The 24692-nt window shown below is 41.6% G+C and overlaps 1 long non-coding RNA gene across 1 annotated transcript; it reads right to left on the bottom strand.

The window, feature by feature from the left end:
- Positions 1-14071: 14071 nt before the first annotated feature.
- LOC137469195 (uncharacterized) lies at positions 14072-24690 on the bottom strand. The gene is made up of 3 exons (XR_010996391.1): positions 24586-24690; positions 17857-17939; positions 14072-15500 (listed from the first exon to the last, which is right to left on the bottom strand). It is a non-coding gene; the product is annotated as an uncharacterized lncRNA (long non-coding RNA).
- Positions 24691-24692: the final 2 nt, after the last annotated feature.

Below are 24692 nucleotides of genomic sequence, written 5' to 3'. Positions count from 1 at the left end.
GTCTGAAACTATTGCTGGATATTTCAGTGGGAGTTCCTAAACAAAAGGAGGAAGATGTCCATGAACAGCATAAGAACAGGATAGAAAGCTACTACTGCAAACCAGAATTTGGTACTTCAGAAAGGAATGAGTGAAATGTAAATCTTTTTATTTGCATTTCTAAGCACTCACAGCTAAGTGTTCAGGGATTTTCAGGCAAAGGATCCATCCTGCCTTGCACTCAGGTTCAAATCAAATGGCCCTTTTCCAATATGGAGGAAAAAGGGATTTCTTACACCTCAAAAGGGTCTCCTGTGTTCTGTGGGAAGAAGCCTGGCACCAGATCCCAGCCTCAAAGATGAACTCTGTTGAACAATCGATTTTACAGCGATCACATAAGAGCTGTGTTTTCCTCCCCTTCAGACACACAGCAGAACAAGCAGTACACTGCCGTGGGGCACAGCCTGATGATTCCTTCTTTGTCAGCAGCACCAGCATCAACAGTTCTTACTCTGCTGTGCATCTCTGTTCCTGAGTTACTCCCTGCACTTTGTCAACACAGCTATTTGTGCAGCTATGTAATGGAAGGGATCAAAGAACTAGTCCACCTAGGAGTTTTCCTAGGTGCTTTTACCCAGATCAAATCCCGAAATACCTTGGCTGACACGATGCAGGAGGAACACAAGAGGATATGAATTCACAGGAGCTGAAGCTGAGCTGAGGGACAGTAACTTGTTAGGATGTGCCCGCTTAGTCACCTGCATTAACCTGTCCACTCCTTTAATCTGCTCAAGCAAACAGAGACAAATTGGACTCAGCCTACATGGAAGAAAACAGAGTTCATGAACGACTTGAAAACTAATTACAGGTCTCTAGGTTTTAGTAGTAGGGAAAGGAAAAGACAAAAAATATTGAGTCCTATAGTTATACAGCACAAAATTACAAAACTCCTCGGCTAAATATCATACTGTGAAGATGAAGAAACAGCCAGCACCAGCAAGCAAAACTGAAGGTGATTGTAGGTCAGCACACTACTGCCTGGAGGTTTCTCACCCAGTAAATCAGAAGTCAATCCAGCAAAGTAATGTTGTTACAGTGGTGTGAAGTGAAGAAGAAGACAGACTATGATTCATCACTGCCCTACATATCACAGAAGTTTGTACAGCTCTGTAAAATGTATGTAAAACACTTTCAAATCGCAACTATTTCCTTTTCATTTTGTCCAGATAATGCAGTACACTAAAGCAGTGAGGAATGTGTTTCTGGACACAGATCTATGATGCACAAATGTTTTTGCAAAACAAACACACAAAAGCATGACAGCAGCAATCTTTCATTTCCTCAGTAAATTTTAGGGAGATTTAGTGCCAGAAAAGCAAAGTAAAAGCTAAAAAAAGGCCCAGAACACCTGACTTGCACAGAGTGCCATCTGGTTCCTATCTTACGTATCCTGATGTTAGATGTTATGTAATACCCATGCTAACAGAAGTTAAAATCATTTCCAAAATGTATACAAGTAGCACATTACCTCTGATGCATATTTAACATGGACATGCACCTCCTACCATCCTGTTGAAAGGTTTGCTATGATTTCTTTGCCCTAGAATGAGTTCAAATACAGGAGTAAAAGCCAGGGTAACCATCTTAGCAAAGCTGGCTCTGGGTTACACTTCTTTGATCTTAGCAGTGAAGTCGAAAATCCAGCTTATGCAAAAACATGTCTCAGTATTTGACTATATGCAGTTGTTTCACTCTGGATAAATGGTTAAGGCATCATAATGTACACATTCCCACTTACCACTCAGTCTTCCATTTCTGTATTGAAAAGCTCACAGTAAAGGGTTAGGATCTGTCTGGTGAAGTTATAACAGTAATTACAACTTGGTGGGGTTTTTTTTCGGGGTTTTTTTGGTTGGTTGGTTGGTTTTAGTTTTTTTGGGGGGGTTTTTTGTTTGTTTGTTTGTTTGTTGTTGTTGTTGTTGTTGTTCTTGGTTTGGTTTGGTTTGGGTTTTTTTTGATGCTTAAATCCCAGATAATTCTGGTTCTTCTTATGGGTTACTTACTTGTTGGCTAAGTTACCCTATAGTTTGTTGAAAACTCAGAGGAATCTTCATGCCATTCCAATTTTAAATAATCTCTTACCGCTTCACTGAAGTCCTGGAATCTTGCAAAACCTCTGGTGATGAATACACTTTTACATTCCAGATCTCCTTTAGCCAGGAAATTGCACAGAGACAGCTAAGAGTACTCAGTGCTTTGGTGAGCAATCAGCAAGTTGGGGAATATTAGGGAATCCACAAATGACTGTTTGATTCTGGAAGCCTTGTGTATCTCTGGAAGTCATAAAATACAGATGGGCAATGGCTTAACAGTGAGGTCAGTCTTTGATTCATTAGCTAACAGCTGAATTTAAGCACATATATCTGAGTTTTGAGGCATGCTGCTAATTCAAGCTTAAAAGCAAGGGGGGAGTTTTACCCTGTGCTGTGAGTTTCTTTGGAGTGTACAGAACCCTGGCTTTTGTTTAGGTTTTATATGTTCTTTCAATTATCTTAATAGTTCAGGTTTTGGAAAAATATTACTAGACACTGGTAATCTTAGGTAAAAAACATATTTAAGTGCTGTAAGCTCTTCTTTGTGAATGGAGGTATTAACTTCAAACACACTGGGTCAGTCACTGGAGCTATAAGAATTCACACCACAGGCTGGCTGTTTGTATGTAAATCCTACATTGTGCCAGAATCTGTGGAGATGAGTGCCATAACAGAATAGCCTATTTTCACATATTACAAACAGTATTGATGTGCTCCAAAAACAGGAATTTGATTCAGAATTTTGTCTTTAAATCTCCCAACTGCAGTCATAGCTATGGTTCCCTACATCAAAATTCCCTCTACCTGCAGTCTAAAAAACACCCATCCCTGCCTGCCCCTATTCTTCTCCACCTGTATCAAGAAACATCTACTCATTCCTACTTCCTCTCCTTTCCCCTTCCTTCCACCTCCCAGCCTTATTTAATCATTGCTCTCACTTTGAAAGTCTCTTTCCTCCCTGATCCCATCAGCCAACCTAAGGCAAGAGTGTGAACACAGTCTAGACACTTTTTTAGGGATCTATGTCCCGTCGTGACTGGAAATTATCCTAGAATGGTTAGGGTGGGAAGGGACCTTAAAGACCATTTTGTCCCAACTCCCCTGCCATGGGCAGGGATATCTTCCACTAGACCAGGTTGCTCAGAGCCCCAACCAACCTGGCCTCAAACACTTCCAAGGGATGGGGCATCCACTGCTTCTCTGGGCATCCCATTTCGTGGTGAAGAATCATAGCAGCAGCTCTGCTTTACAAAACACAGGCAGCAGCAGACAAAGAACGAGGCACCCAGGGAGAGCAAGAGGGGCACTGCTGAGAGGGAGGGGAGGGAAGGGGGAGGTTGTAAATACTGCTCATTCACTTGGGCCTTTGGAGCATGAAGGAATTGCTGCCAGTGAAGGAAGTGTGGAAAGTAGCATAGTAATGGCAGGCAGGCAAACATCTCAAGCACGTCAGCCTGTCTCCCAAGTGACAAAATACCTGCAGAAATCACAGAACAATCTATGGTTGCTGGCTCTTGTTCAGCCACCAGTACAAGGACTTGGCCTGTGTTACTGTGTGGCACAGCCCTCTTAGAACTGTTTGGGTGACTGTCCTGGCCTCAGGTGTGAGCTGGTTCTCTGCACTGTCTCAGAACCATGACTCTAATTTTCTCTCCTTAATATAAAGAAATCAGAAAAAAAAAAAAAAAAAACCTCAATACTGCCCAAAATGTAAGTTTACTACCTAGAACAGGTTTCCCAACAGAAAAATCTGTGACAGGTTTTCCTTTCAGGATTCAGCTTACAGAATTGCAACGGTTTTATAACAGATACTCAGAATCACTTTTCCATTCATTTTATTGTGGTTTATGATGAGAAAAATCCTCATCTGTGAGAGTGTGGAAGAACATAGTAGAAATAGATTTATGCATTTCTTGGGCTCAACGACACCTGCTGAACCAGTAAGAAAACAAGAATAACACTACTGAAAGTTAAATCAATCCAAATTATTCTGAACTATGCTATTTTTCTAATTTTCTTTTATCTATAAGTGGAGAGAAATAAAAAAAGAAAGCATAACATCAAAGGGACACAACTCTGCAAGTGTGGAAAAATAAGAGAGTGCTAAATTTACCTTTCATTAGGGACTCCCCAAGTTTAATGGGCTACCATACAAGGAAAATAATAATAAAGATAATTTTAAAATCAATTAGCTTTTCCTCTCTTTACTGACTTTTTTAAGAATGCCTCTGGAGAGTTTTCACTTCCTGTGTCAGGGCTTAAAAACATAGGTAATGCAAAAGACAGTCTGAATGAGACATCAGACAGAGACTACTAATCGAGGGTTGCCTATTACTCAAAACCTAACAAAAGCAGCTCATTTTTCTATGCAGAAAGTCTTAGTTGCATGGAAGGACACTGTAAACAGAGGAGGGTGAGGCTGAGAGAGATTGTAACAGCATAATGGCACCACAAAAGTAGATTCTTTTGCTGTTTTTGCTGAGCTTATTCAAACTGAATGACTCTGAAGAGCAGATCCTGTTTTAACTGAAGCCAGTAAAGATTTGACACACATTTCAGAGTACAAAACCAGCCCTTCAGTCATAGCACCTCTGCCAGATTTTGTTTCACACCCTGCCAAAATGTCATAGCTTGAATCACTTCAGTAGCTTGAGCCATTTAAAACTGGACTGAATAAAACCCTGGAGAATAAACTGCAGAGAGGAATCTTCTCCTGTTCTTTCCCTTATCTCTGCTTTTCTGCCTCACTGGGTTACATGAATAGCAACCAAAAGCTGCAGAGCACTGACAGACATGGTGTCTCTGGGCATTTCGGATGTTTCACAAGCAAGCTTTGAAAATGTGAAACCTCTGTCCTTCACTTCTACCTATTTGCATTGTGTCCAAGAGGACCTAAGTGGATCATAACAGAAAGATTATAGAGTAGCTGACTTCATATGTTTTGGGAAAACTGCATTGAATTTGAGATTTCATGGCAGCTTCAAACATCAGTACAGTAAAATTTTATTAAAGTGCAAAGTAAAGGTCTTCAGCAACATAATCTGAACTGACCTGAAGCAGACAAAACATCATAGAAACAGCAAGATAATTCAAGTTATTAACTCATCAAAAAGCTGGAGAGATGGAACACCCATTTTGCAGGGTAGAGAGTGACTTTGGTAGTTAATCCAATAGAGGGAGCTATACAAGCTCAGGGGCAATTTGGCTGAGGACAGTGACACTGATAATTTAATTATACTGGTTGGTCACACTATAACCAAAGTTACACTAGAGATATAGATCACAACAAGCCCGCCAAGAGAGCTGGCCCTGCAGAATTCCTTTGATATGATGTACATCTCAGTGCTGTCCAAATTGCTGATGAGTCACGGACTGTTCTGCAGGACAAAGGAATCTTAATAAATTATTTTATTGCATAATCCTTTCCTATTGATTCCTTGTATATACCTGCAGAAACTGCTAAATAACCACATACAACCCCCTGAGCTTTTTCACTGCCTGCCTCAGCATACCACATAGGTCTTGCAAAACTGTCAGGATAAAACTAAGGTTTCAGGAACATACCAACTTCTAACTTTACATTCCTGTCAAGCTGCCTCTGCAATCAGAGGAATGTCAAGTTGCACTGGCTGTAATTGGCCATAGGATCTCTGAGGAGGTTTCTATCCTCCATCTTGTCTCAGTTTGTTAATTAGCAGTTTTAGGGATGGCTATTTTGCCTTTCTTTTTGCCACATTTTCCGGGATATGAAGAGATTCTCATCAAATTTTTGCATACTTACCAAGTAATTAACTTCATCAGCATAAATTAATCACCAAACCATCCTTGGAGCTGTATTGCAGATGGGAAAAATGAGGTAAGAGCTCAATCCATAGCCTTAGGCTCTGCAGCAAAACTACTGCAATAATGCTTTTTGAATTCAGGAGTTCCTACTTTCCATTTCTGCTCTCAGACTAAATCAATCCTTTAAGCTGCCTCTGAAAGCTTCCAACTGCAGCAAATATAAACCTTGTGGAAGGGACCTGTGCCTGCAGTCATTCAGAGAACTAATCTTCAGCAGGCAGGTGAACTGTAGAGAAGAAACATTTAATATTGCCATTTGCAATTGGCAGCCTCTGTCCACAGGCTTTGCGTTGCAGACAGCAGCCCTGCAGGAAACTGTGACACTGAAACTGGTTTTCTGGTGGCCTTTATCACACACCGAGATGAAGGTGCAAATGGCTGTCTAGAGAAAAAGGGCCTCGAGGTCCAAGGTAAATGATTTTCAAAAAACAGGGCAGAAAGTGAGCCAACTGTTGATGTGTGTGGACTGTGTTTGAAACAGGAGGACAAAGCTACTTGCTGAAGGGAACCCGGGTTTGGGAACATTTAAGCTTCAGGATGGACAATGCTCTGTTGTGAAATCTGTGTATTGAGGATTTCTTATTTTGCCTGTGTGGCTAGATTTCTGGGAAGAGCACTTTCCATAAAATCATATTCAAGAAGCCAGTGCTGAAGTAATTATTTTTCCCCTTTAGTTTACAAGTGGTTACAAAACAATGAAGCTCTTGGTTCTTTACGCTTCGCAGGGGAGAATGTACAAAGAGCTGCTTAATCTCTTTCAGTTCAGCTCTTTAATTCTCATGGGTATCCAGTTACAAGGTATCTGTATCAGTCTCTGAGTTCTCAGCTGTGCATCAAACTGTTGGCTCTTGTTTTAACATGCTGTTTCAGAGCCGACCAGGTTTCAGCATGAACATGTGAGGGCTGCTGTGCCTAAACCCATTTGACGTTGGCAGAGGAGCAGCATCAAAAATCCAGCAGTGCTCGCTCTGGTGATGAAATGCCAAGTAAGCGCTTTCACCGTGTCAGGCTAATCTTAACACTGACATTTGCCATCCAGAAGGAAGCAAGCTGTACAGCTAAAGAAGGCACAGCACCAAGGAAGATTTGATTCCTGATTGGTTTCCCAAATAATTATGTCATTTGCTTCTAACTAAGGCTAGCTTGCAATTCAAGTATTATATGGTTTTCTCAAATGCAAACTGCAATTAAGGAATCAGAAGGCAAGATGCAAACCATACCACAAGATCAGCTAAAAAAAATGGTGAAATCAGACAAATTAATTTTCAATTTATTTCCTCTCATTATTGCCAGTCTCAAATGCAAAGTGAAAAAAAAAAAAAGAACGTAAATATATTTATAGCTAATGTAATATATTAACGTCTGTATGCTATATTAATGTGTGAAATTTGCTAAATTAAAATACTAAACTAAAATGCTATATTTGGCTCAGTCACTTAGCAACAGCTGCATCAGTTTAAGACATTTCCATTCTGCAGCTGTTAGCTGGTACCTCAGGCTGGAGCTCCCATAGAATCATAGAATGATTTGACTTGGAAGTGACCTTAAAGCTCATCTTGTTCCAGCCCCCCCTACCACAGGCAGGGACACCTTCTACTAGAGCAAGTTGCTCAAAGCCCCATCCAACCTGGCTTTGAACACTTCAGGGATGGGGCAGCCACAGCTTCCCAGGCAATGTGTGATGGTGCCTCACCACCCTCACAGGGAATAATTTCTTCCTGGTATCTAATCTAAATGTACCCTCTTTCAGTTTAAAGCCATTTTCTCTTGTCCTCTGACTTCATGCCCTTGTCAAAAGTCCTTCTCCAGCTCTCTCGTAGCCCCTTTAGGCACTGGAAAGTGTCCCTCCAGAAGACTGGAAAGTCTTCCCAGAGTCTTCTCTCCTCCTGGCTGAACAACCCCAACTCTCTCAGCTTGTCTCCACAGCAGAGGTGCTCCAACCTCCTGATAATTTTTGCACCACTAGTCAGATCCATGTCCTTTCCATGCTGAGGATCCCAGAGCTGGATTCAACACTCCAGGTGGGGTTTCACAAGAGCAGAGGGGCAGAATCCCTTCCCTCACCCTGCTGCCTGCACTGCTTTGGATACAGCACAGGACACGGTTGGGCTGTGAGTATTGTTCGGTCATGTCCAGCACTCCCAAGTCTTTTTCTCAGGGCTGCAATCAATCCATTCATTGTCTAGTCTGTATTGATACCAGGTGTTGCCCCAATTCACATGAAGAATCTTGCACTTGGCCTATTTTAACCTCACGAAGCTCTCACTGACCCACTTCTTGAGCTTGTCCAGGTCCCTCTGGATGCTATCCCATCCTCCAGGTGCATCAGCTGCACCACACATCTTTGTTTCATCTGCAGACTTGATGAGGGTGCACTCATCCCTCCACCAAAGTCAGCAGAAGGAAATGCATGCCTGCATTTTGCCTGCTCCTCTCCAAAACCAAGTGTCTTAATTCAGATACATCTTTATCAACTATCTACTAGTTTGGTTTTCAGGCAGAAACCTCAGCACCTGTTCACTCTGACAGCTGTGAGGTGAAGCAGTACCCCACACCAGAGGGGCAGAACGAGCAGCCACATCTTAAACTGGCACAGCAATAATCACCAGAGTGTACCCAGCAGTGCCTGAAGTGAAGATTAAAGTGGAATTGCGAAAAAGCATAAAAGTGCCCAAGGAAATAAACACAAGAAAAATTGCTACAGGAATTTTGTCACAGTGCAACAAACTATTTAGAAATTACTAAGCCAAAAAAAGGAGCATAAAGGTTAGAAGACACCCCAGGGAAAAAGGACATCTAGTCTTGGTCCAAGCTATCTTGACTACTTACCTACAATGCTGTGGTTATTTATTTACCTGTTACCTAATGTGACTGTGACTGCTGTGATGTGTGTTCAGGTCAGTGCTGTCCCCTGTGAGGCAGGTGTGCCTGGGGCACAGCTTCCAGATCACAGCCCTCAGTGGATGCAGATAAAGGAATGCCTACTCTGAGGATCATGGGTATGAAGAATTAAGAGCAACACAGGAACTGAACTGCTCGCCAAGAAAAATTCAGAAAGCAAGAAACTTTGCCAGTCAGAAAGAAATCACTTGGGCTGGCGATTTTTGAACCTATACACCTAAGTTCCAATAAAATAATGCTTCAAAATTAATATTTTGATCCTTAGATATTCCTGCCAGAGGACGCCACCAGAATAAATAAATTCAATAAGTTACATTTGCAGAAAGATCATATCTGTGGATGGTGCTTACATTTTCTTGTTCAAATGGATCAAATAAGTTTCTCTCTAGGAGCTGCAGTATCTCCAGCTTCACTGAATGCCCTTGGGCAGGGCATAAGTGGTGTATCTGGAGCAACGGAGTACCAGGTGTCACCAGGTTTCATCTGCTATTCAGCAGGCTGGAACTCTCTCAAGCACAGGGATGCTTCCTCCCATGCTTTCCTTTGGCAAGAAGAACTACACAAAATCCACAAGAATAGCACTGCAACCGCCATAATAAAATTTAAGATAAGGATAGTGCCATCATGCTCAGCCACAAATAAGCAATTGGTATGATGAAAATGCTGCTTGTTTTATTAATCATCCTAATTTTTCTTTGTGTTGTCTTTCTTCATTAATAGAAAAAGACAGGAAACAGCTATCTGCTCTTAGCCTGTGTATAATCTGCACAGTCACCAGGGATGCCACAATCTTTGGCTGATGCATTTCAGTTTTAAAAACTAAGCAGACAAAACATGCACCCAGCCTAGGCATACAGTCATTAAAATCCCACTAAATGTCCATACATGAAAGTCATACCTGGACCACGTCTTATACAGACCAAGATCAAGGCCTCCATCTGATGTTTTTGTCAGCATCCACAATGGCAAGACCATGGCTTGTAGGCACCACCATAACACTAATTATGAGTAATCATTTCCAACCTAAATGATCCGGTAATAATTTGTCAAGCCTGAACTCACAGCTCCAGCATGACACACACACATCCAAACCACCCACTGGTACTGCAAAAAACAGGAGGTACTGTGCTTATTTATTTATTTCCACTGGGACCAGCAAATCCTCTTGCAGAAAGGGAGGAAAACCATCCAAAATTGCAGATACATGACTAATCTCTGTAATAAACAGGCAGTGAAAATATACCCAGGAGAACAACCTAATAAACTGAGTGGGCCAAATCCTCCTCTGCTCAGTATCCTTGATAGTCATTTATGTTATGCCAGGGAGTAGGATAACAAGAGTTCATCACTTCTGTCTTGTTCTGCATCATGTACATATACAAATTAGTGCCATTAAAAAAAAATTATCTTCAGCATATATGCTACTATATTCAAACCACTAGTAAGTCCACTTAAGCTTTTGTTAGCCTAGGTAGGAATTGCATGTGGTTCCTTCCTACTAAAGGAACTAAATTTCCTTCAGCAGATGGTCCTCAGGCTTAATAAGTAAATCTAGAACTGAAGATTTGTGTTGAAACATGAAAAACAAGTAAGCAGGTTGCTGTTATTAAACAAATTCCAATCAGAGATTGCCAGTGCTTATATCTTTTCCTGATTTTCTTTCCCAAACCCTGGAAGGAAATGTAATGACCGAGAAGATCACAAGAACAGCAGGTTACAAGGCATACTTAGTAAGGGAAAATAAACAGAAATGCATTACCTTAAGTGCTTTAAAAATAAGTCAGGTCAGCAAGCAACCCAAGCCCTTAAAACCTATATAGGAAGTTCTCTACTTCCAAAGTGTTCCCCTTCTTCAACCTTCTAGGTCTGTTTTGGTTTTATTTTAACAGCACAGTTGTTTGAAGGTATTCAGGATAAGCAGAACCGCAGCTGAAATTATTGCTTTGCATGGTGTGAGGAATGAGAGATTGCTCTTTTAACTCCACTCTGAAAAACTGCTTCCAAAACCAGTTAATTAAGTTTTGGTCTACTTTATAAAACAGTAGAAAAAATATGTTTTGTAGGTTTACAGAGTGTATACAAAGCAGAATTTTCACTTGCCCAGGACTTACCAGCAGACCATGTCAAGCACAAAGTCACAGACAATTTTATATATCCAAATAAGCCAAAAAACCCTGTGCACAGCCTACACAAATGCAGTGACAACACCCTGACAGCTGCTAGTTGTCAACATAGAGCTTGGCAAAACCAGAGTGGGGTTCGCCCCTTTTGCTGTTTACCTGCATATTTTCCATGAATCTTTCCTTCATGAGCTGTTAGTTTAACATAGACAATATGACACAAACCAACCAGCTTAACGGGTTCACAGGATGCAATCATGCAAAATCCCAAATAAGTAGGAAACTTTGACCTCACCTGTTTATGTCACCCTTCTTGCCCTAATCCTCATCCTCACTTTCACCTGTTTAGCTCAGTTATGTTTGTGGCAATACACCAACTACTTCACTGAAGTCCCAAGAGATCCCATTTTCCTTCTCAAAAATCAGTTATTTCACAAAATAAACATAGTCTTGTTGTGATACTATCTATTTTGGTTAACTCCTTTTACTTCTTACCTGATCTCCATTTGTTTCTAAATTCTCCAGATTTGTTGTAAAGCCTCTGCTTCCATCAAGGCCAGATTAGTTCTCCTGAGAGGCTTACGGGCTAAGCTGCAGCTTGCTGGTTGGTCTGCAGGATGGCCAACGAAGAAACAGCATGCTTGAGACCTCAGCTCCACAGAGATTCGGGGTTTCTTTAAAGTAATTCGCCTTTTTGCTTGCAATGCAATTCCAAAGAAAGCATTATATAGCAAGGAAGTCATAATGTCAAAGTGTTATTTACACTTTGATTGCAAGGGAACTGTTTTGTTAGCTATGCCCACTATTTTTGTTTGCTGTGGTGTCACCTTCTGTGGCAGAGAGGGACGTCATTACGAACATCTACACCAGCACTTCTCCCTTGTCTAACAAAGTAATCATACAAAGGGTGATTGCTGGTGCTTACTGAATATTAAAAGAAGGCAGCTGATGAAACCAAAGTTTGTCTGAGCACATGAGATGACTTTTCTTGTTATTCCAATTGGAATGGAAAGCTTTGATCCTGCAGTTCATCCACATGCCTTCAATCTGAGCCAAATTCTCCTGTCAGTCACACGTTTGCCACACATATTAGATCAGAGTCCTTCCAGGTTTAAGTTTACAGGCTTCCATGCAATCAAATCACAACATATTTAGCCTACTGTTACCTATTTTTTTCTTTTCACAAAATCTTTTATCCAGGCTACTAGGATGCTGCAGAAAGCAAAGTGTATCACAAAACCTCCCTGTATTAAACATACCAAATAAGTTTAAAGATGAAGGGTGAGACAGAGCTGCCAAGGAATGCACTGACCTCCAAGATCTGCATCAGAAGACCCGAAGAAAGCTGGAGCAGAACTACAGCTGCATCCACAGGGACTGAGCTTCTCATACAAGTTCCCTGACCTAAGAAAGCCTGATTCCCACAGCCCAGTCAGAGGGGACTGCTGGATGAAGAATAAGACAGACAGACTGTTCCTGATGCCTTGCCTGCCTGCCTGAGGCAAGGAGTGACACTCACTGAAGCATTTTCAGGGAAGACAATTCTACCTGGTTCACCTGCTACAAAACCAAGCAGCTTATCTAATACTGTAAGAAATGCATAGAAGCCAGAATCTTTCACAGTCACTACTGCATGCCCAAGTCACTTTGAGCTCTGTGAGAAGGAGAAGAATGGATGTCTTCAAAACCACAAGCACTTACAACATAACAAAATTACAATTTCTATTGTTTGTTAACAACACTCAGCCTGAAACATCCAGCTGGGGAGCTCTAAGCAGTGAGGCTTAAGGATTTTAAAATGTTTTATATTACAAAATATTACTAACCATCTTTATCAGCACAGAATTTAGAGTTCTAAGGTGGTAACAAAGGACAGCAAAGATTGTACAAAGAGAAGATGTCTCCAGTTTGAAAAAGCACACTGTCTAAGTAGACAAATCAGGTGTGCTGGTAGACTACACACTGCTATTTGTGCTCCCAGCCAAAGCTCATACATCTCGGTTTTTCAAATGTAGCCCAAGATAGTAGTAACTGAAAAATCTGGGCTTCTGACAGCTCTTCTGTGTTGTGACTGCAAAGCCTTGGAATCCTTGCCTAGGGCTTCCAGGCTCTACCTCTATACAAACAATACACAATGTTAATTAAACACACAAAAAGGAGGCTGAAAGAACACTAATGAAATTTGCAAATCTAAGCATTTGAAGGCTGCAAAATGCCAAAGCCAATGTCAGCTGCACCACCTTAATTATTGCCCTTAGCATATATTCCTTATGGTGGATTTTAATTACCTGAGTTGGTGCTGTTTTTCCACAGGTCCCAGCTTCCTCATTTAGTTCAAAAAAGAACACTTACTCAAGAGGAGATTGATGTAATTTGTCTTTAGGCACCAAGTTTATGCAATCTCAGTCTTAAGTAAGCTGAGTCTCCTTTGGAAATACAGAGCTTACCACAATGAACTTACAAAACCATAATTTAGCTATCTCATAGGTATGTCAGTAATCCACCTTTTAAAGCAACAGCAGCTCAATTCCTTTTTTTCCCCCAATTTTGTGCATGTTCCAAAGTCATATTCACTGTAAGCTGGCCAAAACTGAAGAGGGGAAAATATTACTTTATTCTATAATTTTCTATGATTTTCATCATGATAAAAGCTCAGCAGTTCTTTCTTATTTTTATAATATCCTAGAAGATGGAGGAGTTAATCTCTCCAGTCCTATAGGGAATATCTCTTGCTCAGTCTCAGTTTCTCACTTCCCATACATCCCGTCATTTCTGTTTTGTTTGTCCAATATATTTGTCCCCACACACATCAAACTGTTTAGGTAAATCTTTCTCTACTCCCCCACAGCCAATCCAACACCTTCATAAGGCCAGTCCTAGTTTCCCGTTTGTCCCCTCTCTCCCATCTTCTCATCCAGCCTCTGTCATTCTCCCACCCACTGTTTTATTTTACTGTTGAAGTTTAGCACAACTCCTCAGAAACATGAGAAGTGAGATTCTTTTTTAAAGGCTCCTGACTTGGCCAAATCTAGGTCAATTTTCACAGGCACAAGAAGTGCAGACCTGACACATAGCCCACCCTCTTGCCAAACAAAAAAAAAAAAAACAACCTGCCAAAATCAAACAAATAACAAAAAAAAAAATACACCACAAAAGCATCTGGACTTCTAAGATATTTTAACACTGAAAAACAACTTATTCTTCCCTTTTCATACTAGGAAGCTGTAAACATCTCTGGCTGAAATTTCAGGGGGAGGTAGGGATGAGTCAGCCCAAAACAGAGCCCTGGATGAAAAGCATCAGAGTTAATTAAAACTAAATAGGTAGTCTCAAGCAGAGGCCAAATTACAAGTCATTAAAGGAAATTGACTATTTTTTTGCAAGTTATGCTTTTTTGTGGTCTCCGTATGAGCTGTGATTAACCTGGTAGGTATCAGTCACATTTCTGAAGAAATTTGCAAAGTCATGGTCTACTGACTCTTAACATCAGTTCATAAGATTTATTTCAGATTGTAAACACTGAGGGAATTACGTTTTCACACATTCTTATTAAATGCTTCACCCAATGGGATCCATGCAGTAAATTATTATGTTTTGAATTTGTTTTGTTTTAAATGCATTGTATCCTTTAGTGTACAAAAGGCTACCTTTTTTTTCTCTATACTCCCTTTTCATTAGAACCAGTAGGATTAAATTTCCATTTAGTATTACCAAGTCTAGTTCCCTGGTTCATTTTAAGTCTGTGTCTTGAAATCTTAAGCATTTATTATCCTTGTTATTGGTGGTTTACCAGCTGGAGATTACGGAATTGGTCTGGAGTGAGCACATTTGCAAACACTGATGCAGAATCCTACACAACCAAGATTTCTTTTAAGCCCTAGCTCATTAAGAAAGGGACAGGCTCTGTCTTTTTAAGGTACATTTACTTGTGAAAGTAAACATACATCTTTCTCACTTTCCTGACCTTCAGTTTCAGTTTTGCTCTTACATGCAAGTCAGTTTTCCCCTCTCCAATTTGGGTCCAATTTCACTTTTCAGAGATCAGGCTGAAAATTCTGCTGAGAGCAGACTGGGAGAGACATTGCATTACTGAAATCCTCTGTTTGATCCTCAGCTTCATTAAAACCCCTCTTCCTGTTTATGCTTGTTGTTCAGCCAAACTATGCAGGGTCAGTGGTGCTCTGGCAAAGCCTAATGAACCCTGATGTAATTGGTAACTTGACTTTGGCTTTTCTTTAAGATTACTTCCCAGGTTTCTTGGAGGTTGTTGTATTTTAGCAAGGAGAAGTACTACTGACAGTAAATAAGCCTGCACATTTTTCAGCTGTGATTCTCAGAACATAACTGATAACATGACTGGAAAGGAATCTTTGAATCTTGAATTTGTGTTCTCTGCGACTAGAAGCATAGGAATCAAAGATGAAAATAAATATGTTTGGTTTCTGGTTTAGCAATGGTCACCTGCTTCACATTTCACACATCTTTCCATTTGTTCCTGTATCAATATTGTTTCTTATATTGAGCTGGTCATCTCTCTGTGGAGCTTTAGCTTCTTCCATGTATTCTGAAACAGCAACAAGAGACATTTCAAGATTTGCCTTCATCTAGGCACACCTTACAGCTGGTCCACAGTACACTGGCAGCTGGCAACTGAATCCAGATGTTTTACCTCTACTCTTTCTGCAAATCTCCTGTCTTCTATCAGATTTTTTTCCTTAGTCCCCAGTACCTGACCATATGACTTCTATTACTCCAGTCCTCAAAGTTATGCAGGCTTCCTACATGATGTTCCAGTTCTTCTTTGTTTTGATTTTGTCTTCCAATTTTATGTAATTTCTAAATTAAATTAGCAAATTTTCTCTTGCCTGAAAATTAGCCCTGAAAATATTGTTGATTTATTGCTTTTATAGTTTTTTGTTTGTGTTGTACCACTGTTCTCTTGACATGCCTATAAAAACATTTCTCTTTGTTAGAACTAAGTGGTTATCTAAGCAGTTAGCACAGTTGTTACTTTTTCTATAAACTTTAAAAGTGTCATTTTTCATAGTTACTTGGCCCCTAGGTGGACTGGGAAATTGTTATGGAACTTCAGTCCAATTCCTCAATAATATGGCAACTAAAATGAAACAATTTCACCTGTGAAGTTCAGAAATATTATCCACCGAGAAGAAAGGCATCTATTCATGGTTCTCAGGACTGTTTTTCCCAGAGAACTCTGAAAACTCATTTCAGTCACTTATTGAATTGTTTTTTGAAATCCTGCAGGTTAGAAATCAAAGAAGGTGGGAGAAAAAGGGTGTTTATAACAAAAGCTTCAATTCTGGGAAACCAGTGGCATTACAGAAAATTAGCAGTTGTCTGTGGTTATACACTGGCTGAATCTGACCCTAGGTGGGAAATTCAGGCTTGAGAGACTTCAATGTGGCACCTTTCAACAGGTTAAAACTCATAGAAAGAAGAACTGAGAAGCAGCAGGCTTGACACAATACTTGTTTCTATGATCTGCTGTCACAGTGTTATCCTTCAAGCTACATCTTCTTATCTGTCTTGAAGTATGATGTCTAACATCTTACTGAAGAAAAAGGGTCTCTTGATACTCAGTGCCCTCATCTAACCCTCACGAAAACTTTCAAAGCCCCAGTTGATTCAGATTGGGCCCAGTATGTCCACAGCAAATAAAAAAAACATTGCTCTCTTTTTAGGCCCAGAACACCCCAGTAGGAGCAGCTGAAGATAAAGAAAACCCAACAAAATCATAGCCAGTCCCCTGAGCAAGATTGTGTGCTCTACACACAGGAACTCTGTTACACCTTCAGGTGTCACAGTTCTTGGGTTTACCAATAATTTGAAGTGGCTGGAGGGAGTATCTGTCAAGGGTGCCAATACTTTGATTTTGTGATCAAGTTTAAAACCTGGGAGTCAAGAGGCTCCACATAATCCACAGCCTTCCTGTCATCTCAGACAAGGCATTTAACAATCTGTTGATTTACTGCACAGTAAAATGAGCAATGTTTCACTGCATCTTGTAATAGTACTGTGAAACACACTTTTTAATGCTCATGTAATATTCCAATATCACTGTTTTTTCTAATTAATTCTATTACATGAGGGATTGAGATCCCATCTGAGGTGTCACTGCATGCCACTTGGCAATGATGATCCATACACCCAAGTGTTGACAGTGACAGTTGACAAGTAGAAGGCTGCAGACAGGCTCAGCTGGATTCAAAACAAGTCCGCAACACATGGTTATGCAATAAGGATTAGACTGCACATCTCTTGACTAGCATGCATGCTTTGCTACCAGATTACCTCATCTCTCACAAATGAATTATGACTTCTTTATAGAAGGAATACCACTCAACACTTCTTCTTGCGCTGCAAAAAATACATGGATTGAAATATAAAATATAAGAAAACAAAATAATCCCCCATAGAAAAAAAATACGGTATCTGCTTGAGTGAATTGAAAGAAACCCAGTTGTGTTAAACTTTATTAAACTTTCTTATTAAACTTTCAAAGCAATTATGTGAATGCAATGATAAACAAGCATGAGATGTCTCCCAGCACTAGAAGCAACAACTTCACTACTCACTCACTCAAGATTATCTTCCTGTCTGACACTAAAGTTCTCCTTTGCTTCAGCTTCATGGCATCAGGAACAGACAGTGAACAAATGCACCTTATCAACAGGAATTCCAGCAAAGACAAGCTTACAAAATGCTCTCTTTGAAGGAAACCACAATGGACATGGGCTTGGTAAAGCTCAAGGTGAAGGTGCAAGCATAAAAACAGGCATAAATCAGTCATGCTCCTTTTCCACAGTTCCACAATCTTTCCTTTGGCAGACCAGAGGCAGACAACATCAGAGCCAACTAAAAGTTGTGATCTTTCCCTTTATATCTGGTTCTCCACTCACCTTTGGTCAAGCTGGCTGCTGCAGCTGTCTGGTTCAAATCCTTCTAAGAAGGGCTGCCTCCTGCTCTCAAAATCTTTCATCACCTGTTCATAAAAAGCAGAGCTCCCTTTTGCTTTCTGAACTACTGCTATTGTACTTTCAGGTCTGTAAGCAACACATGAGTTATTATCAGTAACAACTGAGAGAGGGAGAACAAAAGAACTCACTTCTTTCCCACAAAGAAATTTCTGGCACGCTTGCTAACACCTTTTTTGATAAATGCTTTCATACATGTTGAGGGAATGTGATGTCTGATTACTGGTTCAGAAGGACACTTGGCAAGTGTGCACCAACATCATACAGAGAGATGATTTACACTTGAATACACAGTTTACCTACAATCAGACTCGGATCCAAGGTGCTTTGGTAACAAGTGCAAAAGGGAGCAGTACTAGCACAAGCCCTCCTGCACACACAATACAGTGAATGCCACCCACAACCCAGATACATGAAGGAGAAAGAAAAAACTGAGTGTGAACCACGTTGAAAAGTTTCCAAAGAGTGTAAAGACAGTGTGCTAAAAAGACTGCTGGATTTCAAGCCTCTAACCCAGCCTTGCAAAACACAAGGACATACTAAATATATTTTAGTGCTACATGAGATAATACAGTCCCTAGAAACTGTATTGGTACAAAAATATTAATTGGAGCTACTCTAAATCACAGTGGTAATTTATTTGTTGGTTTTCATGGTACTTCATAGAGAGAAAGCTAAATATTAGTGAGAGGAAACAGAATTCAGTAATGGATCGTTCTTTACAATTTCAGCAGAACATTGTGTTTTGCACTTACACATTTCTTTTTCCTGCAAACAAACACAGGTAAAAAGAAAAGAAAGCAATGATAATTTTTGTTGATCTATGGCACTATGCATATTAAATAGAAGCAGAGATTTCAGTTGGTTCTTTTGGAGACTGTAGTCCTAAACATACTTGAAAATTAGGCATTTCAGCTCAGGGCCTTATACTGGTTTTTCAGCATTTGCAGTTCTTAAAATATGGTTCTGTATTACCTCATACAATCAAATAAAGTATGTTCATAAGAAACTTAAAAATTCTTTTGAAAGTTGGGTGTAGCAGACATATTGAGACAACAAGCATTCACTTGATGGACTCCCTGTTCAATACAGGACCTTGTTTTAAGGCAAGCAGTTTGATTCTGGAACAAGCTTCAAACAGCTTTCAAACAAGCATTCAAACAGATGGAAAGCAACATGATGGGAACAAAAGATGAAGTACTGCACACTGTGCAATTTTTGATAGTGAAGTGTCACTATCATGAATGGGCTGTGGTAGGTAACAGCAACACTTAAGAAAGGCAAAGCTAAGGATTATTTTATATTACATAATCCAGAAGAGGGGTTGGAAAAAACAAACAAAAAAAGAGAAATAGCCTTGATAAACAAGAGCCTCTAAAAAATGTGAAGCTTCTCCCCTGCCTTTAGCTTTTTAAACTTTTATCCTTTTTGATTAGAGTGGATTTAGTGGGCCCTTGCAAACCTCATGCAGTTCAACAAATCCAAGTTCAAGGTACTGCATATGAGTCAGGGCATTCCCAAGTAATGATTTTATCTATATTAATTTGTATATGTCTTGTTACCTCAGAGATTATGAACATCAGGTGATTTAGAGATTTCCTTTGTCCATGATTCACCTCATAAAATAACTTTGCTTATTACACTTGCAGGAAAAAAAAAAAACGTCCTTCCCATCAAAGCCAACAGCATGATCAGAAAACAAAAATCAGTCGTCTGCTAAGTCAGTGGTAGAGGTGCAAGGTGGCCAGTCATGACTGAAGAGCAAATAAACCTTCTGGCCCTTTTGTATGAGGCAGTAACCTTTGGAGGCAGAGTAGGGAAACAGATAGAAGCAAGGTCCCTTCAGTTCCTGGTGTCTAAACCAAACAGGGTTTGCAAAAACAGATTTTCAGTCCAGTGGCCAGGCCTAGTAACTGTGATTACACTCACATTAGTAAATTAAACAAGTCTGGGACCAGTCTATGCCCCTGAGGCCAGCTGGCACAGGGCATCCAGTGTGCAGTCTATGAAAGCGTCAGAAAGTCCATGAAAGCACAGTCTGCCTATTTGTAATGTATCCCCTAACCCACACCCTGGAATATTCTGGGATACTCATTGGCCCAGGCTGTAAGGATTATGAGAATCAGTAGAAACAGCTGAGTTTGGTGCTCAGGAACATCCCTGATGCTGTTTAATTTGCTGGTATTGGCAGAGCTTTAAAGAGTCTCTACAATTTCCACACTTTGATCTGTGCCAATGCCCTCACCGAGTCCTTGTGAGGCCAATAGCCCTCACAAGCAGTGGCATTTCTTGCCCTGCAATCAAAGGCTCCCAGGTGTACTGTCTAAGAGCTCAGACTCCTGTGTACAGAACAATTCCCCTGCTGCTGTGATCCCTGGCTCTTCCCTACTACCCATGCACTGGGATCTCTCTCTGCACACCAGAGCTGCCCTCTGGTGCAAATCCTACCTCTGGCATCCAACTGCTGTGAAATGTAGCCAGAAAGGGGAAACGTCCCAAACCTCCACAGCTGCTTGCTAAGAAAAGCTGTCCTGAAGATGTGCCTGAGCTTGCCAGGGCCTGCTCAACGATTTTCGGTTTGGAGGTACTATGACTACTTTTACTTTCTGTATTTCCAATGCACCTTTAAATGTCAGACTAATTTTGGGGGAAACCAGCTGAACCACAACAGAGAAAACAAGGCACACAGATTCCCTGGTTTATTGTTACTTGACCTACAGGTTCAGCTCCTCTGCAATTATTCATTAACATTAATGTGGATGGAAGTGTTTGCCAGCATTTTCCAGCATGATAATGCCCAAATTCACTCCTGCAAAACCCATCCAAGAATTCTCGGCATGCTGATACCCTCTGAATGACTCAGCCTGCCATAGAAAAAGGAAGTAGATGAAGGAATTTTAGGAAGGAAAGGGGCTGAAACCATACACACAGCTAAGAACAGTTAACTGCACACAGAAAAAGCAGGAAATACAAGGGCTTGGGCAAAGAAGGAAAGTAGGAATTCAAACAAATAGGAAGGAAAATACAAAGACTGATTTGCACGGAAGGGAACATGAGAGAAAAGGATGTGGAGGGGTTCGGAAATGAGGAGAAAAGAAAATGGGACAAATCAGACAAAAGGGAAATTATATATGTCCTGGTATAGAGCAGGCAGGAGTGTGAGGGAATCCTGTTCAGGGAGGAGAGAGCATACACAAGGACAGCCTGGAATGAGACAGAGCCACCAATGCCACCAAGAAGAAGAAACTGATGAGCCTAACTAATTCAGTACCAAAAAACTATATGTTGTAAAGTGAATTTTAAGAGACATTTCAGGCTTGAACGCTCATTTTTACAAATTACAAAATTAAGGGTTTGAACTTATACACAGGAGATCTACTATTCTCATCTCCTTGAGGCAAAACACAAAATAAAGCTCCTACAGGAGCACACCAAAAGCAATTGTTTGGGATGGCACTACCCTCTAGTGGTCAAAAAAAAAAAAAAAAAAAAAAAAGTTATATGTGCACCAGGAAGTAAAAAGTAAAATACTCACAGCTGGTCGTACAGATAACTAAAAGATACAATCAATTCCAATCCACACTCCAGGAATCCACCTCGAGACCGTGCTGTTAAATCAAACATCTTATTAGTCCGTTTTAAAATGACAAATTCATGAGTGGTCATACACACAAGTAACTGTCCAAGGCTCTGAAAGAGACTGGGGTGTTTTTCTTCCACATCACAGCTACAGAACATTATTGCTGGAAAAGCAGTTGTTTCAATGCATAGTTTTCATGGAGGTTTTTTGAGACTTATGTAATGACAACACAGTCGTGTCTCCTGCCTTGCCTCGCTCAGGTTCTTTTGACATCTAATCTTGTACAAACAGTAAAAGCCAAATACTAACTGCTCTGTCATTTTCTCCTTTCCTCTCTTTATATCATCATTGTTCAACTGCTGTGTTTCCCCTCTCCGGTTAAAAACAACCCAATTTCTCAAAGCCAAATGCACCTTCCAAATACTCTTTTATCACCAGACTACTTAAGCCCAGATGTCTCAATGGTCCTACATTTCTGGAAATGAGGAAGAGCTTGTCATGTCACTCCCTTCTAGAGAAACAATTCTGTATGTTTCAACGTTGATCTTTCTGGTAGCTTGACCTTCAACTAAAAGCTGGCTGTTTTGCTTGGAAGGAATAGATTTGTGTATTGCCTCCTTGCGGACCTTGATCGGGCAAAAGTCATTCCTGCGAGGTCTGATACACTGTCATTGATGCCACCTTGTGGCAAAACTACTGGATATTGGAATTCTGGAAAAACGTTCAGCATTTGCCCCTCCTTACAGGTGCATTGAATAGCAGCACAGTGTTTACTGCTGCTTGCAGTGCTTCAGTTTTAGAGTTCATAAAATCAGTATTTGGTCACTCCTAAAAACACATCACCAGTCAGTAAAAGAGAGAAGGAAAAGTATGAAGAAACACCACAGGAAACATTTATTTTATTAGGATGAAAACTAAATCAGTATACCCAATGACACATGGCACAACCAGTCACGTGCTCAGAGCTCAGGCATCTTTTTCTCTTTTCCCACCAGAAAAACACTCTGGCAAGAGGTACAACCCACTCCAAATACTGTAAAATAGCATTGCAGGGAGAGACTGCAGGAAAACTCAGTCCTAGCCTAACAGGACAGGAAGCATTTCCCAATTTTCTCATGCTGGGCTCACCCTTCTCAGTTACCAGGACCAAAGAATTATCCTAAAGGAGCCCATGCCTATTTTTCCAGGACAGTCTTGATGCCATTTGGGCCCTGCTACGAATGCCAATGTTACCACATTCAGCAGAATGAGGCTGATGCCTATTTTTAGCATTGCTTCCACTGGAGAAGCCTGAGAATCAGCACCTGCTTCCTCCGGACACTCTGTCAAACACCCTTCTATCAGCAAGCGAGTGGGAGGAAGAGGCTGAATCAATCTGTGCACCTGCTTTTTCCACCACCAGGTTCCCAAAAATACAGCAAAGAAACCCCCTCTTGTTACAAAATATGGTAAATGTAAAAATTTTCTTAAGAAAGGATGTTCCTTAATGTTTGATCTTTGTATATTTCAAGACTGATCAACAAGAAAGGAGATTTCATCCATGAAACAGAGTAGCCAACAAGCGCTAAGTGATGCCCAGGTGTTAGAAACATAAATTAATTGTCAGTAAAATTGCCTTGTAAATTTTACAAGATTGCCTTAGAGCTTAACATGTTTCCATGACTTTCAGACCTAGGAGGAGCTTGGGAAGAAGTCTGTACTGCTGATAGTGGACACAACACAGAATTTACAGGCCAAAAGCACATTTAGCAGAACTCACAAGATAAGGAAGAAACTAATAAAGACAACTCAGCAACTGTGCTGAATCAGCTCCATCTGGGTAAAAGGTAATTCTGGCAGGGTGAGATCCTCACCACCAACTCACGAAAAAAAAGATAAACACTAAGCATGCAGACTAATTAGCATGAGAAGTGAGAGAATCATTAACCAATAGAAGATAGAGTACTAATAAATAAGAGAACTATGCAGCTTGTAGTCGGTGAACAAATCTTATGAGGAGTGGCCAAAGGCATTGGAGGTGCTTGGTCTGGAGACGAGGAGGTTCAGTGGGGACCGTATCTCTCTATAGCTCCCTGAAAGAACACTGTAGCCAGGTGGGGGTCGGTCTCTTCTTCCAGGTAACAAGTGAGAGGATGAGAGGGCATAGGATTTAGCTGTGTCAAGGGAAGTTGAGGCTGGACATTAGGAAGAATTTCTTCACAGAAGGGGTAGCTAGACATTGGGATGCCCAGGGAGGTGGTGGAGTCACCGTTCCTGGAGGTGTTTAAGGGAAGACTGGATGTGGCACTCAGTGCTACGGTCTATTGACATGGCGGTGTTCAGTCACAGGTTGGAATTCATGTCACGTCAGAGGTCTTTTCTAACCTAATTGTTTCTGTGATTCTGTAATCCCCGTGTGTGCTACAATGAGTAAACAGCAAAAAAAGTTCTGATAGTTGGCGTTCTCCTTTTGCTGAACGCCACCGATCACGCAGGCTTGCGCAACTCGAAATAAACAACCAGTGTTTCTCTCTCGAGCTCGCTGCAAACCGCGGGGCGAGCGATGATCCCCGCGGGCGGCCGGGGCCGGGGCCGTGTCCGCCGATGCCGGGGCCGGCCCCGCCGCGCTGCCCCTGCCCGCCCGGCCGCTCCCTCAGCGCCCCGCCCGCATGCGCGCTGCGCAGCGCCCGCCGGAGGGGGCGGCGCGGCCGAGCCCGTGCCCGGCTCCCCGCTGGGGCTGGAACCGCTCCCGCGCCCACGGACACACCGCAACGCCGATCCCGCCGGGGAAATCGGCTCCCCTCCCGCTCCCCCGCGGCCGGGAGCCGAGGCCCTCCCTCCGCTCCCTGTCCTCCGGCAGGCTGAGAGGACAAGGGAGCCCAGTCCGTCCCGCGGCGGAGGGGCTGAGGAGGCAGCAGAGCCCCCTTGCCCCCGCTCCCCTGCCCGTGCTTTTCCACCGCTGGGAGAGAGCTTCCCTGTCCTAACCCGTGCCCTGGCAGGAAGCGGGATCCCCCTGCCCTCACCCCTGCCCTTTGCTCCGCCGAGCGGAGGGTGAGTCAGGCTCCTGGCAGGTGCCAACAGAAGCTGGTTCCTACTTCCAAGGGAAAGCGGGGGCATTTTCCCTCCCTCTGCTGCTTGCTTTCTCCCCGCGGGTGGTGGGGCTGGACCTTCCGCGAGCCCTCGGGCCTGTGAAGCCCCGGGC

This window comes from Anomalospiza imberbis, chromosome 2, assembly GCF_031753505.1.
Source record: "Anomalospiza imberbis isolate Cuckoo-Finch-1a 21T00152 chromosome 2, ASM3175350v1, whole genome shotgun sequence".
NCBI classification, from domain to species: domain Eukaryota; kingdom Metazoa; phylum Chordata; class Aves; order Passeriformes; family Viduidae; genus Anomalospiza; species Anomalospiza imberbis.
This window is presented reverse-complemented; position numbering and strand designations above follow the sequence as displayed.